The sequence below is a fragment of the Elephantulus edwardii genome, unplaced genomic scaffold (genome assembly GCF_000299155.1).
Source record: "Elephantulus edwardii isolate Elephantulus edwardi_28Jun2011 unplaced genomic scaffold, EleEdw1.0 scaffold00045, whole genome shotgun sequence".
Classification (NCBI taxonomy): Eukaryota; Metazoa; Chordata; class Mammalia; order Macroscelidea; family Macroscelididae; genus Elephantulus; species Elephantulus edwardii.
This window is the reverse complement of record NW_006399795.1, coordinates 4,214,995-4,230,556: the sequence shown is the minus strand read 5'-3', so window position 1 is coordinate 4,230,556 and position 15,562 is coordinate 4,214,995. Positions and strand designations below refer to the sequence as shown.

General features: G+C 40.5%; 1 pseudogene; it reads left to right on the top strand.

Annotated features, from left to right (window-relative positions):
* The first annotated feature begins 3,494 nt into the window (after positions 1-3,494).
* LOC102863214 lies at positions 3,495-4,833 on the top strand (annotated as a pseudogene).
* The last annotated feature ends 10,729 nt before the right edge of the window (positions 4,834-15,562 follow it).

Genomic DNA, 15,562 nt, shown 5'->3' with positions numbered 1-15,562 from the left:
CTGTTCCGCATATAGATTTAAAAGGTATGGAGATAGGACGCATCCCTGGAAATACACCATTCCTGATTTTGAACCATGCAGTGTTTCCTTGCTCTGTTCACTTGCCTCCCCTGGTCCAAGTATAGATTTTTCTCATAAGCACAATCAAATGTTCTTGGATTCCCATTCTTCTCAGAGTTAACCACAGTTTGTTGTGATCTACACAGTCAAATGCCTTTGCATAGTCAACGAAACACAGACATACATTCATAACATGAGCTGCTATAAAACAATCCCAAGAGCAGAGCTAAACCAAATGCCCAGGTAAATAGAATTGTCTATAAACCCTAAGGTAGCTAGCTGCTCCCCCCTTACCACCCCTACCACTCCTGTCCTAGCTCACCAGGCTCCAGTCCCACTGCCTACTTCCTTCAGTTACTTACACAACTTTTGCTCGCTCTGCCTCAGGGCCTTTGCATCTGCTGTCCTGTCTTCCCAGGATCTTACAGTCTGGCTCCTCCAGCTCTGCCTAATCACACTTTTACAGAGAGGCTTTGCTTGCCTGCCTTCTATACAGGAAGCAGTTATTCATCATGTTGTCATCTAGTTCCCTGACAGCATTGTGCACAAGGCAATGATTTAATGAACCGTTTGTTTCCTGGTCTGTGGTCAGTCTCCACTGCTGAGATGCAAACTCTGTGAGGAGCAGGAACTATGTCTTAGTGTACACACACACTGAGGGAGAAGTTATGCAAAACAGACACGCATCATTGAGTTGTACAATTTGACGGGTGGTGGGGTGAGGGAAATGGAAAGAATTTATTCTACTTTGTATTAGAATTTTGTAAATAAACTAAAGAAAAGCAAAAAGTCAACTTGGGGAGGGGAAGAGGAGGGATGGGGTAAAATGTGCAACAATGAATGAATGAAAAATCTAACTTTTCTGTAAACTTTTGTTAAAATGACAATTAAAATTAAAACTTATTTTATAAAAACGGACACACACACACAGAGAATATCAGATATTCATGACACAGTGACACCACCAAGCTTGTTAGCACTACTTTTACCAGTGGCAAACAACCTCATAATGACTCTCTTATGCTGGCCTAGTGATTGGGAGCTGCGCTGCAATCCCAGAGGCACATAGTTCAAATGCACCAACTGCTCCACAGGAGAAAGATGAGCAATCTTCTCCTGTGTCGTTAAACTACCTCTGGAAACCCGTTGGAGGGTCAGCTATGAGTCAGTTCTGACTTGACAGTACACAGCAACAACAACAACATGGGATGATGAGGGTGAACAAATTTGGGGAGAGTGGAAGAGAAATCAGTAGATGGGATTTGTTCAACATTAGATTCTGCTTGAAGCTGTTACTGAAGGAAAGTATACTAAAGCCTTCAGTATGGATTCTGCCCGAGCTTCAATAAAATGAAAAACCCAAAACCCTCATAACTGGACCAATAAATGACACCATTATAAATTGGGAAAATATTGATGTTGTCAATGATTTAATTTTGTTTAGATCTGAGGGACATTATGCTTGGAAGTGTGGAGGGACAGAGAAATAGAGGAAGACCATCAATGAGATAGATTGATTCAGTGAATGGGGTAATGAGGAAAGGTGTGTCAGAGACAGTAAAGTTGGCACAGAATAGGTTTCAGGGCTATTGTACATGGGGTCACTATGGGTCGTAAGCGACTCAATGGAACATAACAACAACAACAATGAGCAGCTGTGGAAGTTCTTGTTGTTAGGTGTTTTCAAGTCAAGTATGACTCATAGTGACCCTATAAACAACAGATCTGAACCCTGTCCTGTCCTGTGTCATCCTCATCATCACTGATTCACTTGAGCTGCTGTCACTGTGTCAATCTCGATCTCATTGAGGGTCTTCCTCTCTTTCATCAGTCCTCCACCTTTCCAAACATAATTTCCCTTTCCAAGGAACAGCTTCTCCTAACAACATGCCCAAGATGTGTGAGACAAAGTTTCTCCATCCTTGCCTCCAAGGAACCCTCGAAATTTTCTTTCCTAAGACCTATCTGTTTGTTCTTTTGGTAACCCATGAGACATTCAATACTCTTTTCCAACACCGCAATTCAAAGGCATCAGTTCTTCCGTCATCCTTAGTCATTATCTAGTTCTCAGATGCAAAGCAAGTGATTGGAAATGTTAGAGCTTGAATCAGGTGCACCTGAGTCTTCAAACAGATAATATTGCTCCTCTGTAATTTGGAGAGATATCTGACAGTGGATTTGCCCAGTGCAACATGTCTCCTGACTGCAGGTGCCAAGAGATTGTGGGTCCTAGTTAGATCAAAGTGTTGACTATTTCAGTCTTTTTTCCATCTATCATGATACTGCTTATCAGTTCAGTGGTGAAGATTTTTATCTTCTTGATGTTGAGACGCAATTCCATAAAAGGAGCAATCAAAAGGGAGCTCTGGTGACCTAGTGGCAGGAAGCTGCACTGCAATCTTGAAAGCACATGGTTCAAATCCACCAGATGCTCTGCTGGAGAAAGAGGGGCAATCTCCTCCTGTACCAGTCAGATCCAATGTGACGGTACACATACAAAAAATAAGAAAAGAAATTTTTTTTTAAAAAAAAAGGAGCAATCAAAAAACCAAAGAACATAATTGCATTGGGTAAATCTGTTGTCATGGACCTCTTTAAAAAGATAAAGAACAAGGGGCGCTCTGGTGGCCTAGTGGCAAGGAGCTGCAACTACAATCTCAGAGGCGCACGGTTCAAATCCACTAGATGCTCTGCCGGGGAAGGAGGGGCAATCTCCTCCTGTACCAGTCAGATCTGATTTGACGGTACACGCATACAAAAATAATTAAAAAAATTTAAAAAAAAGATAAAGAACAACAAAACAACATTCCTTCTTCACAGTTTCCAACTTTTGGAATTCTATTCACAAATTATCAAAAATGCATCTTGATTTCATGTTAAGTCAATTTTGGAGTGCAATATTTGGTAAAATTTTCCATTTCTTCCTCTTTTGTTCTAGATGTAGGAGTGTATAATTGAATTATTATTCCTTGTTTGTTATCACTCACAACATTATATTTCAGGATAGAACTTGACATTTACTTTTTTGAGTATGAATACAGCACCATTCTTCTGTTATTCATTCCCAGCATAGTATACAATATGATTATCTGATTCAAAGTGGACAAAGCTAGTCCATCTTATCTCACTAATGTCTAGAATGTCGATGCTCAAGCATTCCATCTCATTTTTCAAAATTTCTTGTTTTTCAACATTCAAGCTTATACACATTCCATATTCCCAGTATTAAATGATAAGTAGTTAAATATTAGTTACAGTATTTATAGACTATATAATTAATAAATTGATTTAATTAATTAAAAAAAAAGATAAAGACTGAGTATGTCAGCTTAAAGACTAAAGTGTGTCAGACTCAAACCAATTACTTCGTATGCCTGTGAAAGGTAGACCATGAATAAAGAAAAGTGATGAGGAAACGGAAGAAGGCGCAAGCAATGGAGGGGAACCGGGATGAGGCGGAGAAATGTGTCGAGATCTCCCGGGAGGCCCTGAACGCCCGCAACCGTGAGAAGGCCCAGCGGTTCCTGCAGAAGGCTGAAAAGCTCTACCCGCTGCCTTCGGCCCGCGCACTATTGGAAATAATTATGAAAAATGGAAGCACAGCTGGAAATAGCCCTCACTGGCGAAAATCATCAAGTGGTGGTGTTCAGAACAAGACTAACTGCACAAAGGACAGCACATCGGGTAGTGGTGAAAGTGGAAAAGGCTACACCAAAGATGGAGTTCTCAGCATAAACAAATGTAAAAATTACTATGAAGTCCTTGGCGTTACAAAAGATGCTGGTGATGAAGATTTGAAAAAAGCTTATAGAAAGCTTGCTTTGAAGTTTTATCCAGACAAAAACCATGCACCTGGAGCAACAGATGCTTTTAAAAAGATTGGGAATGCATATGCTGTTTTAAGCAATCCAGAAAAACGAAAACAATATGACCTCACAGGCAATGAAGAACAAGGTTATAATCACCAAAGCAATGGCAGATTTAACTTCCATCGAGGTTGTGAAGCAGATATAACTCCAGAAGATTTGTTTAATATGTTCTTTGGTGGAGGATTTCCTCCAGATGGGCATGGACCGCACGTTGTATTTCTGCCTCAGCTCCTTGGTCTGAGGAGAAGACATAATCTTCCTTCGAACGTGAGAGGGTGCATTGAAGTGCCTTTTACGGTTTTTGCTCCGGTCAGAAGTCACGAAAGGATTGAACTCCATTTTGGCCGCTGCCACTTCGGAGCTGGCCACTGGAGGCGGAAGAGACCTACAGGTTATTTCCAGTTCTGTAGTGTACATTCATTTTCAAACGGACGAGCTGGTTATAGCCATCAGCATCGACATAGTGGACATGAGAGAGAAGATGAAAGAGGAGATGGTGGTTTTTCTGTATTTATCCAGCTGATGCCCATCATTGTATTGATACTGCTATCACTATTAAACCAGTTGATGGTCTCTAATCCTCCTTATTCCTTATATCCCAGATCTGCATCAGGACAAACTATTAAAATGCAGACTGAAAACGTGCATGTTATTTATTATGTCAACAAGGACTTTAAAAATGAATATAAAGGAATGTTATTACAAAAAAATAGAAAAGAATGTTAAAGAAGATTATGTGACTAATATTCGAAATAATTGCTGGAAAGAACAACATCAAAAAACAGATATGCAATATGCAGCAAAAGTATACTGTGATGAGAGGCTTCGAAGAAAGGCTGAGGCACTGAGCATGGACAATTGTAAAGAACTGGAATGGCTAACCAGTATCTACAGAGGAGAATGAACTGGAATTTTTAATTATACCTCTTATCATACTCTTTCTTATTTTTCTGTAAGTAAATTTCGTTTCATCATGAGAGCTGAAGAAAAAGCTGATATTAAAAACTAACTGAATAGTTGCTCCCTGAAATCTTGGACTCTTTATGACTTACTGGGTCCTTTAAACAGTAAGAAATGGAAAACTAAATATTTCAGTTCTACTTCTACAATTATTTTCATGTTAAAAACTGTGTGGTTTCTAACTGAAAATGTCTCAGGAAAGAGGATTATCCCACTTGTAGCAATTTCCAAGTCTTAGTAATTCTCCACTTTTTCCTCTTGTAATGTACATATTTATGGAATAATCATTTTGTGTACATACTGCTTATTGCCTTTTATTTAAAGTCTTTAAGTGTTTAGCTCCATGAGACACTTCTACTTAAATTGATGGAATAAACATTATATGGCAATTCTAAAAAAAAAAAGAAAAAGGAAAGTGATGAAAAATTTTTTTCTTTGAACTGTTGCAGGCAAAGAGAAACTCTGAATTTCTCAAGCTGAGAGAACTGAAAAACAAATTTAAGCCTCAAGTCACAATATTGAAAGATGCTATTGGTAATATATTGAATGACCCAGAAAGCATGAAAAGAAGATAGAAGGAACATATAGAATCACTGTACAAAACGAACTGACTGACACTGAAAAATTTCAGGAAGTACCATGTGAACAGGAGCCAATGTTAATGAGGAGGAAGTGGAAGCTGTATTGAAGGCATTGGCAAAAAATAAGGCCCCAGCAATCAATGGGATACTAATTTACTTGTTTCAATTAACAGATGCAGCCTTGGATGCACTCACCAGTCTATGTCAGGAAATTTGGAGGACAGCTGTCTAGCCAACAGATTGAAAGAGGTCCATATTTGTTCCCATTCCCAAGAAAGGTGATCCAACAGAACTGTGGAAACTATTGAACAGTATCATTAATATCACATGCTAGCAAAATACCGCTGAAAATCATTCAAAAACAGCTAGAACAATACAAAGATAGAGAACTGCCTGAAGTTCAAGCAGCATTTTGCAGAGGCTTTGGCACCAGGGACATCATTGCTGATATCAGATGGATCCTGGCTAAAAGTAAAGAATACCAAAAGAATGTCTATTTATGGTTTACTGACTATGTAAAGGCATTTGTGTGGATAATAACAAGTTATGGCTATCATTGAGAAGAATGGGAACCCCAGAGCACTTAATTGTGTTCGTATGAAACCTATACCTAGACCAGGAGGCTGTTGTATGAATGAAGCAGGGGAACACTACATGGTTTAAAATTAGGGAGTGTGTGAGGTTTGTATTCTCTCTCCATACCTATTCAATCTTCATGCTGAGCAAATCATTAGAGAACTCAAACTCTTATGAAGAGGAATGTGGCATCAGGATTGGAGGGAGACTTATCAATAACCTGTGTTATGCAGATAACAGTGGAAGGAGTGGCATCCATTTCCATAACAGCTTGCCTCCTGAAACCCTATGAACCTCGAGGGAGGATGAAAGGCACCCAAGCATCGAGGACTCTCCTTCATAGGGTCGCTGTGAGTCACCTGCTACTCAACGGCACTTAACAACAATGCAGATAACACAACCTTGCTTGCTGAAAGTGAGGACTTGAAGTTCTTGTTGCAGAAGAGCAAACAATATAGCCTTCAATATGGATTGCATCTCAATAAGACAGATTCACTGGACTCATAGGCAATATCACACTAGATGGAGATAGATTGAAATTGTCAACAACTTCATCTTACTTAGATTCACAATCGACACCCTTGGTTCCAGCAGGCAGGAAATCTGGAGACGTATTGCCCCGGGAAAATCTGGAGTTAGGGAACTCTCCAAATTATTGAGGAGTAATGATGTCAGTTTGAGGACTAAATTGCATCTGATTCAGGCCTTGGTCTTTCTAATCACTTGCTAGGCATCTGAGAGAGGGACAATGAATAAGAATGACAGAAGAAGAATGAATGCCTTTGAGCTGTAGTTTTGGAGAAGAGCATTGACCATCCCACGGACTGCCCAAAGTACAAATATATCGTGGTGCAGCGACAATGCTCTTGGGAGGAAACAGTGATGAGGCTTCGCCACACAGACTTTGGGCATGTTGCTAGGAAGGACTATTCCTTGGAGAGGGGCATGATGCTCGGAAAGGTGGAGGGTCAGTGAAGGAGAGGAAGACTCTCAACCAGGTGAGTTGACATGGTGTGGGGAGGTGTCAGCATGGCACAGGATAGGCCAGGGCTTGGAACTGTTGTTAATAGGGTGGCTATGGATTGTACGTAACTCGACGGCACCTAACAACAACAAGGAGAGGAAGACCATCGAAGAGAAAGACTGACAGATATTGCGAGGACAGCACAGGATGAGGCAGGGTTTCCATCTGTTGTATGTTTAAGCTGGAATCAAGCCAGCAGCACCTAAACAATAATAACATCCAATGCTCACCTGGTATCCCACAGGTAAATGGATGCTCTAGAACTTAATTTAGAAAAAAGGGGAAAAGTGAAAGTAAAAACTTGGAGTCATGTACCAGGTTGAATGTTTCTCAAGTTTAGGGACTAGGTAAGGTGACTTTCATTGTTGTTAAGTGCCACCGAGTCAACTATTATTATTTCATGAATAACAGATGAGAACTTTGCCCTACCCGGTGTCATCACCATAGTCTCCTCATGTTCAAGGCCACTGTTGTAGTCAGTATGTCAATCCATCTCATTAAAGGTGTTTCTGTTTTTTGCTGACCCTCTACCCTTTTCCAGAGTGATTTACTTCTCTTTTTTAAGTAATTTTGAACTTTTAATTGTTATTTTAATGAAAGTTACAGAAAAAACGCATTTTCATTCATTCATTGTTGCACAATTTCCTCCCTTCAGCTCCCCCAGTCAGCTTCACAATGTGCCTCTTATTCTGGGTTGTTGTCATACATATGGGGAGCTCTGATGGCCTAGTGTGTCATGTATCCCATTTAAACAGCTCCTTCCTTCATTTGTTCCACTGCTGTGTTCATTATCTATCCACTCTTTCCCTATTCTTCTTCCAAGCCCCCATGTCAGTCCTGCTTTATAACGGTGGTTTTATGCAACATTTGTCCTTTTGTGCCTGAGATATATCACTGTAATGTTTTACAAGTTTCTTGGTTTTCCCTATTGCATGACATTTCATTGTGGAGCTATACCGTGATGTGCTTTTCAAACACTTGCTCCTCCTGACAACATGCTTAAAGTATGCGAGCCTAAGTTTCACCATCCTTACCTCTAAGGACCACTCTGGTTGAATTCCCCCAAGATAAACTTGTTCATTGTTTTGGCAGTCCATGGGATGTTCAGTACTCTTTGCCAACACCACAATTCAAAGACATTGATTTTTCTTCAGTTTTCCTTATTCATTGTCCAATTTTCAGATGCTTGAGAAGCAATAGAAAATACCATGGCTTGAATCAGGCTCACTTTAGTCTTTAAACTGACAGCGTTACTCTTTAGGACTTTGGAGAGGTCCTTTACAGCAGCTTTCCCAATGCATCACATCTTTTGATTTCTTGGCTGCTGTTACTATAGTTGTTGATTGTGGATTCATGTAAAATGAAATCTTTGACAAGTTTAATCTTTTCTCCATCTATCATAATGCTGCAGAGGGTCAAGGACTGCAGCCTCCAATATGGATTGAGGCTCAATGTCAAGAATACAAAGATTCTCACTACTGGACCAATTGGCAGCATCAGGATCGATGGTGAAGAGATTGAGATTGTTCACAGCTTCAGTTTGCTTGGATCCACAATCAACACTCTTGGTACCAGCAGCCAGGAAATTAGAAGACGTATTGCCATGGGAAAGTCTGCTGTTAGGGACCTCTCCAAAGTGCTGAAGAGCAATGGTGTCTCTTCGGAGACCAAGGTGCGTCTGATACAGGCCATGGTCTTTGCAATCACTTGTTATGCATCAGAGAGTTGGACAATGACAAAGGAGGACAGAAGGAGAATTGATGCCTTTGAGCTTTGGTGCTGGAGAAGAGTATTGAATGTACCATGGACTGCCAAGAAAACAAACAGATTCATCCTGGAGAGGGTTAAACCAGGCTGCTCCTTGGAGGCAAGGATTCTGAGGCTCTGTCTAACATACTTTGGACATGTTGCAAGGAGGTACAGGTCCTTGAAGAGGGACATCATGCTTCGTAGGGTGGAGGGACAGCGCAGAAGGGGAAGGCCCCCTATGAAGTGGATTGATTCAGTGATTGGGGTAATTGGGATGGGTGTGTTAGAGACAGTGTGATTGGCACAAGACAGAGAAGAGTTTAGGGCTGTTGTACATAGGGTCGCTATGAGTCGCAAGCGATTCAACAGCACATAACAACAAAAACAACATCATAATGCTGCCTATTGGTCCAGGGGTGAGGATTTTTCTTTCTTGATCTTCTTCAACAAATGCTTCAAGTCATAATTATTTTCTGCAAGCAAATTTGTGTCATCTGCATAATGCAGGTTGTTGATGAGTCTTCCTCCAATTCTGATAGCACATTCTTTTTCATATAGTCTAAATTCTCAAATTGTTTGTTCAGCATACATATCGAGTAGATGTGGAGAAAGGATACAACCCTGATGAAAACTTTCCAAATTTTAAAACCACATAGTGTTTCTTTGTTCTGTTTGGACAACTGCTTCTTGGTCTAGGTCTAGGTTTCATACAAGCACAATAAAATGCTCTGGGATTCTCATTCAGGCCACCTAGAAAGAAAAGAAGTAAACTAGTTTCAGTCAAGTTAATTCAGATTTGTGGTGATATCGTATGTTGCAGAGCAAACCTATAAGTTCTTCAATAGGGTTTTCAATAAATATGACCCTTCTGAAGCAGATTGCCAGAAATAAAACCTATCAAATGGGAAATGACAACTTCTTCAATAAATGGTGCTTACAAAACTGGATTGCTACATGCAGAAAGTTTAAACAGGATGCACATCTCACACCATACACAAAAATCAACTCAAGGTAGACCAGAGGCCTGCGAGTAAAGCCCAAATCCATAAAATTCAGCAGAGACAAACTGGGATCAAGCTTAGATGACCTGCTCTATGGTATAAAAAGACTGCCAAATACAGCTAGAAATGTACAACCTGGAGAGGATAAAATTGATGAATAGGACCTTCTAAAGATTTAGTCTCTGTGCTCATCAAAAACATTTTATAACAGAGTTAAAGGAAAACCTACTGACTGGGAAAAAAATTTGGCAAAATAACATATGAGCAAGAGCCTATGGTGATGAAGGAAGAAGTTCAAGCTGCTTTGAAGGAAATAGCAAAAAATAAGGCCCCAGGAATAGATGGTATACCAATTGAAGTATTTCAGATAACAGATGTTGCCCTGGATGTGCTCACCAAGTTGTGCCAAGAAATCTGGAGAACAACCACTTGGCCAACTGACTGGAAGAGATCTATATTTGTTCCCATTCCAAAGAAGGGTGACCAAACTGAGTGTGGAAACTACAGAACAGTGTCATTGATTTCACATGCAAGCAAGATTCTACTGAAGATTATCCAAAAACGATTAGAACAGCACATCAGCAGAGAAATGCCAGAAGTCCAGGCTGGGTTTACAAGGGGTCGTGTACTAGGGATATTGTTGCTAATGTTAGATGGATCTTGGATGAAAGCAAGGAATACCAGAAGAATGTCTATCTTTGTTTCATTGATTATGCAAAGGCATTTGACTCTGTGGATCATAACAAACTGTGGCTGACTCTGAGAAGAATGGGAATCCCAGAACATTTAATTGTGCTAATGCGAAACCTATACTTGGACTAAGAGGCAGTAGTCAGAACAGAGCAGGGTAACACTGCATGGTTCAAAATTGGGAAGGGTGTACGCCAGGGATGCATCCTATCTCCATACCTTTTCAACATGTATGCCGAGCAGATTATCCGAGAGGCTGGGCTCTATGAGGAGAATTGTGGCATCAGAATTGGTGGAAGATCTATTTACAATCTGCGTTATGCAGATGACACAACCCTGCTTGCTGAAACTGAGGAGGACCTCATGCACTTGCTGCAGAGGGTCAAGGACTGCAGCCTTTAGTATGGACTGAGGTTCAATGTCAAGAAGACAAAGATTCTCACCACTGGACCAATTGGCAGTGTCAGGATGGATGGCGAAGAGCTTGAGATTGTTCACAGCTTCAGTTTGCTCGGCTCCACAGTCAACACTCTTGGCACCAGCAGTCAGGAAATCAAAAAGCGTATCGCGATGGGAAAGTCTGCTGTTAGGAACCTCTCTAAAGTATTCAGGAGCAATGGTGTCTCTCTGAAGACTAAGGTGCGCCTGATACAGGCCATGGTCTTTGCAATCGCTTGTTATGCATCAGAGAGTTGGACAATGACTAGGGAGGACAGAAGGAGAGTTGATGCCTTTGAGCTGTAGTGCTGGAGAAGAGTACTGAATGTACCATGGACTGCCAGGAAAACAAACAGATTCATCTTGGAGAGGATTAAACCAAGCTACTCCTTGGAGGCAAGGATTCTGGGGCTTCGTCTGACATACTTTGGACATGTTGCCAGGAAGGACGGGTCCTTGGAGAGGGACATCATGCTTGCGACGGTGGAGGGACAGCACAGGAGGGAAAGACCCTCTATGAGATGGATTGATTCGGTGACTGGGGTAATAGGGATGGGTGTGTCAAAGGCAATGCAGTTGGCGCAGGATAGAGCAGGGTTTAGGGCTGTTGTGCATAGGGTCTCTATGAGTCGCAAACGACTCGATGGCACATAACAACAACAACAACAACAACATCATTTCAGACAAGAGTCTCCTATCAAAAGTTTACAGAATCCTACAGGGTCTCCACAAGAAAAAGACTGATAACAAAATTACAAAATGGGCAATAGATATGGAAAGAATTTTCATAGAAGAAGATATTTGTATGGCCAACAGATACATGGAGAAGTGTTCAAAATCACTGGCAATAAGAGAGATGCAAATCAAAACCACAATGAGATACCATCTTACTCCAGTAGCAGTGACAAAACTTCACTGGATAGCTAGTAATAAATATTGGAGAGGATGTGGCAAGATACGAACTCTTACACATTGTTGGTGGGACTGTAAAATGGTACAACCACTCTGGAAGGCAGTTTGGCGTTTCCTCAAAAAGCTAAACACAGAAATTTCGTATGACCCAGCTATCCCACTGCTTGGAATATACCCTGAGAGAATGAGAACTGAGGCACAAACAGGGACTTGTACACCAGTGTTCATAGCAGCATTATTCACCACTGCAAGAACATGGAAACAGCATAAATGTCCAACCACAATCAAATGGATTGAGAAACTATGGTATATTCACATTAGGGAATACTATGCAGCATGCAGGAGTAATAATTTTGTAAATTACTAACTTGGGAGGGACTGAAGAGCATTTTACTAAGTGAACTAACTCATTTCTGTAAGGACAAATATTATATAAGACCATTACTGTAGAATGAGTATGAGGATCCAAGGTGGGGGAAGGGTGGGAGCAGTGGGGGAAGGGTGGGAGCAGTGGGGGAAGGGTGGGAGCAGAGGTATGAGGACGGGGAGGGCTTTAATAAATTTAATGAGTGGAGGGAAGGGGGGTGTAGGAAATGGGAAAGATCCAGTGTGAAAAACTATGTACATGAACTTTGTAAATAAATCCTTCTATTTAAAAAAAGAAGAAGGAAGAGGAGGAGGAGGGGGGGAAGGGAGGGGAGAGCAAGGGGAGGGGAAAAGGAAGGAGGAGGAGGAGGAGAAGAAACATATTGGCAAGTCTTTCCAATGAGATGTCGTAGGGTAGGTTCAACCACAGTCTTTTGGTTAGTAACTGCTTGCTTAGCTGGTATCACCAAGAGTCTCCTGGGAAAGGATTTTTGTTGTTGTTAGGTGCCATCAAGTTAGCTGACTCACAGCAACCCAAGGTACAACAGAACAAAACAGTGCCCAGTCTTGTGACTCCCACAATGTTTGCTATGTTTAAATCCATTGTTGCAATCCATTTCATTAAGTGTCTTCCTCTGATATCCTTTTCCAAGTACATGTTCCTTCTGAGAACATATCTAAATTATATAAGAAGTTAGGGAGTTTTGGTGGTCTAGTGACAAGAAACTGCACTGCAATCCCGAAGGCTCACGGTTCGAATCCACCAGATGCTCCACTGGAGAAGGAGGGACAATCTCCTCCTGTGCCAGTTGGATCAGATTTGATGCTACACAAGATAGAAGGGGGTGGGGGGAAAGAAGTAAAGTTTATGAGAGAAAGTTGTCAACAAAAGTATGAGGTTCATTGTGACTCTTATTATAAATGACAAGTGAAAATATTTGTGTGCACAGGCAGATTTATTCCTACAACTGAATAAGGAGACAGCTGGAATCGTTTCTCAAAGGAATTACCTCTGGGAAAGAGAGTAGAGATGAACATAGCCTCAAGGGGTAGGATTTTGAGAGAGAAAATATGTCTCATTGCTCTGAAAAACAATTTATGGTGGATTTAGGTAGAGAAAGTGTGGTGTTAGTCACCAGGCTATTTTTTTTTTATTGTGAGTTTAATGAAAGTTTACAGAAAAGTTGGATTTTCATTCATTCATTGTTGCACAATTTTCTCTCTCCCTCTCCCATCCTGCTCCCCAGTTCAATTTCTTTTTTAAAAAAATCATTCATTTTTGTGCAGTTTTCTTCCTCCCTTAGTCCACTTTGCAACACACCAGAATATTGTCATACATATAATGCCTAATCATATAGTCCTTTAAAATAAGTATTCCCTTTGTCTGTTCCAATGCCGTGTTTATTATCTATCCACTTTCTTCCTAGTTTTCCCCCAACCTCCCATGTCAGCCCTGTTTATAACGTTGGTGGTATGCAGTATTGTCCTTTCATGATTGAGATATTTCACTCAGCATAATGTCTTCTAGGGTCACTCAGGTTGTGTAATGTTTTATGAGTTTATTGTTTTTCACTGCTGTGTTTTATTCTGTTGTGTCAATATACCATAGTTTTCTTATCCACTCATTTGTTGATGGGCACTTGCGTTGCTTCCATCTCTTTGCTATTCTGAATAATGCACCAATAAGCATGGATGTACATGTATTTGTATTGGTGGTAGCTTTGGTGGATTTCTGGGTCAAATAGCATTTCTCTTTCCAACTTCTTAAGAAAGTACCAGACTACCTTCCATAGTGGCTGCAGTGAATAAGGCTTCTAATCTCTCCACAACCTCACCAGCATTTGTTGCTTGCTGTTCTGTTGAACTTTCCTATTGTTGCTGGGGTGAGATGATAGCTCATAGCTGTTTTGATTTCTGATAGCTAGGGATTTTGAACATTTCATGTGTTTCTTTCACCTGCATGCAAAACAATTGAAAATATCAGGACTTTGGTCAGGCCCACCTTAGTCTTCAATCTGATAACCTTGTTTTTAGCACTTTCAAAAGGTCTTTGACAGTAGAATTTCCCAGTATAACACATCTTTTTATTATTTCTTTTTTTACTGCGGCTACCAAAGGTGTTGATTGTGAATCCAAGAAAAATTAAATTATAGACAACTTCAAACTTTTCTCCATCCATCATGATGTTTCCTATTACTCCCGTGGTGAGGATTTTTATTTTCTTGGCATTGAGGTATAGTCCGTATTAAAGGCTGTAGATCTTTTTCTGTAAGTGCTTCAAGTCTTTGCTTTCCACACACAAAGTTGTGTCATCTGTATGATATAGATTATTGACGAGTCACTCTCCAGTCTTGATGCTGCATTTCTTCTTCATATACAGTCCATCTTCTCAATTTATTTGCTCAGCGTACAGACTAAATATATATGGAGAAAGGATATAACCTTGACACACACTTTTCTTGATTTTAAATCATGCTGTGTCCCCTGATGCAATATACACATTTCACGTGAGCACAATTAAATGCTCTAGAATTTTCACTCTTCTCAAAGTTATATACAATTTTATAAACCTGCCTGCCCCTATTTTTCCATAGTCTGTAACAGGTTGTCACAGAAAGAGCATGAAGTCAGGAGGTTAAGGTTTACTAGCTGTATAACTCAGCAAGATGCAACATGTATGGGCCTCACTTTCCCCATTTATAAAACAACTGTGAATTAAGAACTCAGGAAATATTATACAAAATGGGTGACCCTGGAGAACATGATGCTGAGTGAAATATCTCAGTCACAAAAGGACAAATACTGCATAGTGCTACTGTTATTAAATGGGACTGACATCGGGATTCGGGGGAACATAAGAAAAGAGGGAATAAATAATGTATACTGCATTGAAGCAGATGAGGGAGAGAACTGTTTAAAAGGGATATATGATTAGGTATTATTTTCATGACAAGAGTCCAGAATAAGAGCTGCATAGTAAAGTGGACTTATTGTCAGGGGGGATTGTATAACAAAGAAAGAATTTTTTATTTTATTTTTTCAAAAAGTAAAGCAAACTGGGAGTAAGGCAGGGAGGAAAGTGTGCAACAAGGTATGCATGGAAGTCCAATGTCTCTGTAAACTTTCACTGGAATTTCAATTAAAAAAAATTCATTGTGGATGCTAATCTCATGTCAGGAAATTTGTTGTTGTTGTTATGTGCCATCGAGTCGCCTGCGACTCATAGCGACCCTATGTACAAGAGCCCTAAACTCCGCTCTGTCCTGTGCCAATCGCACTGTCTCTGACACTCCCATCCCAATTATCCCAGTCACTGAATCAATCCACCTCATAGAG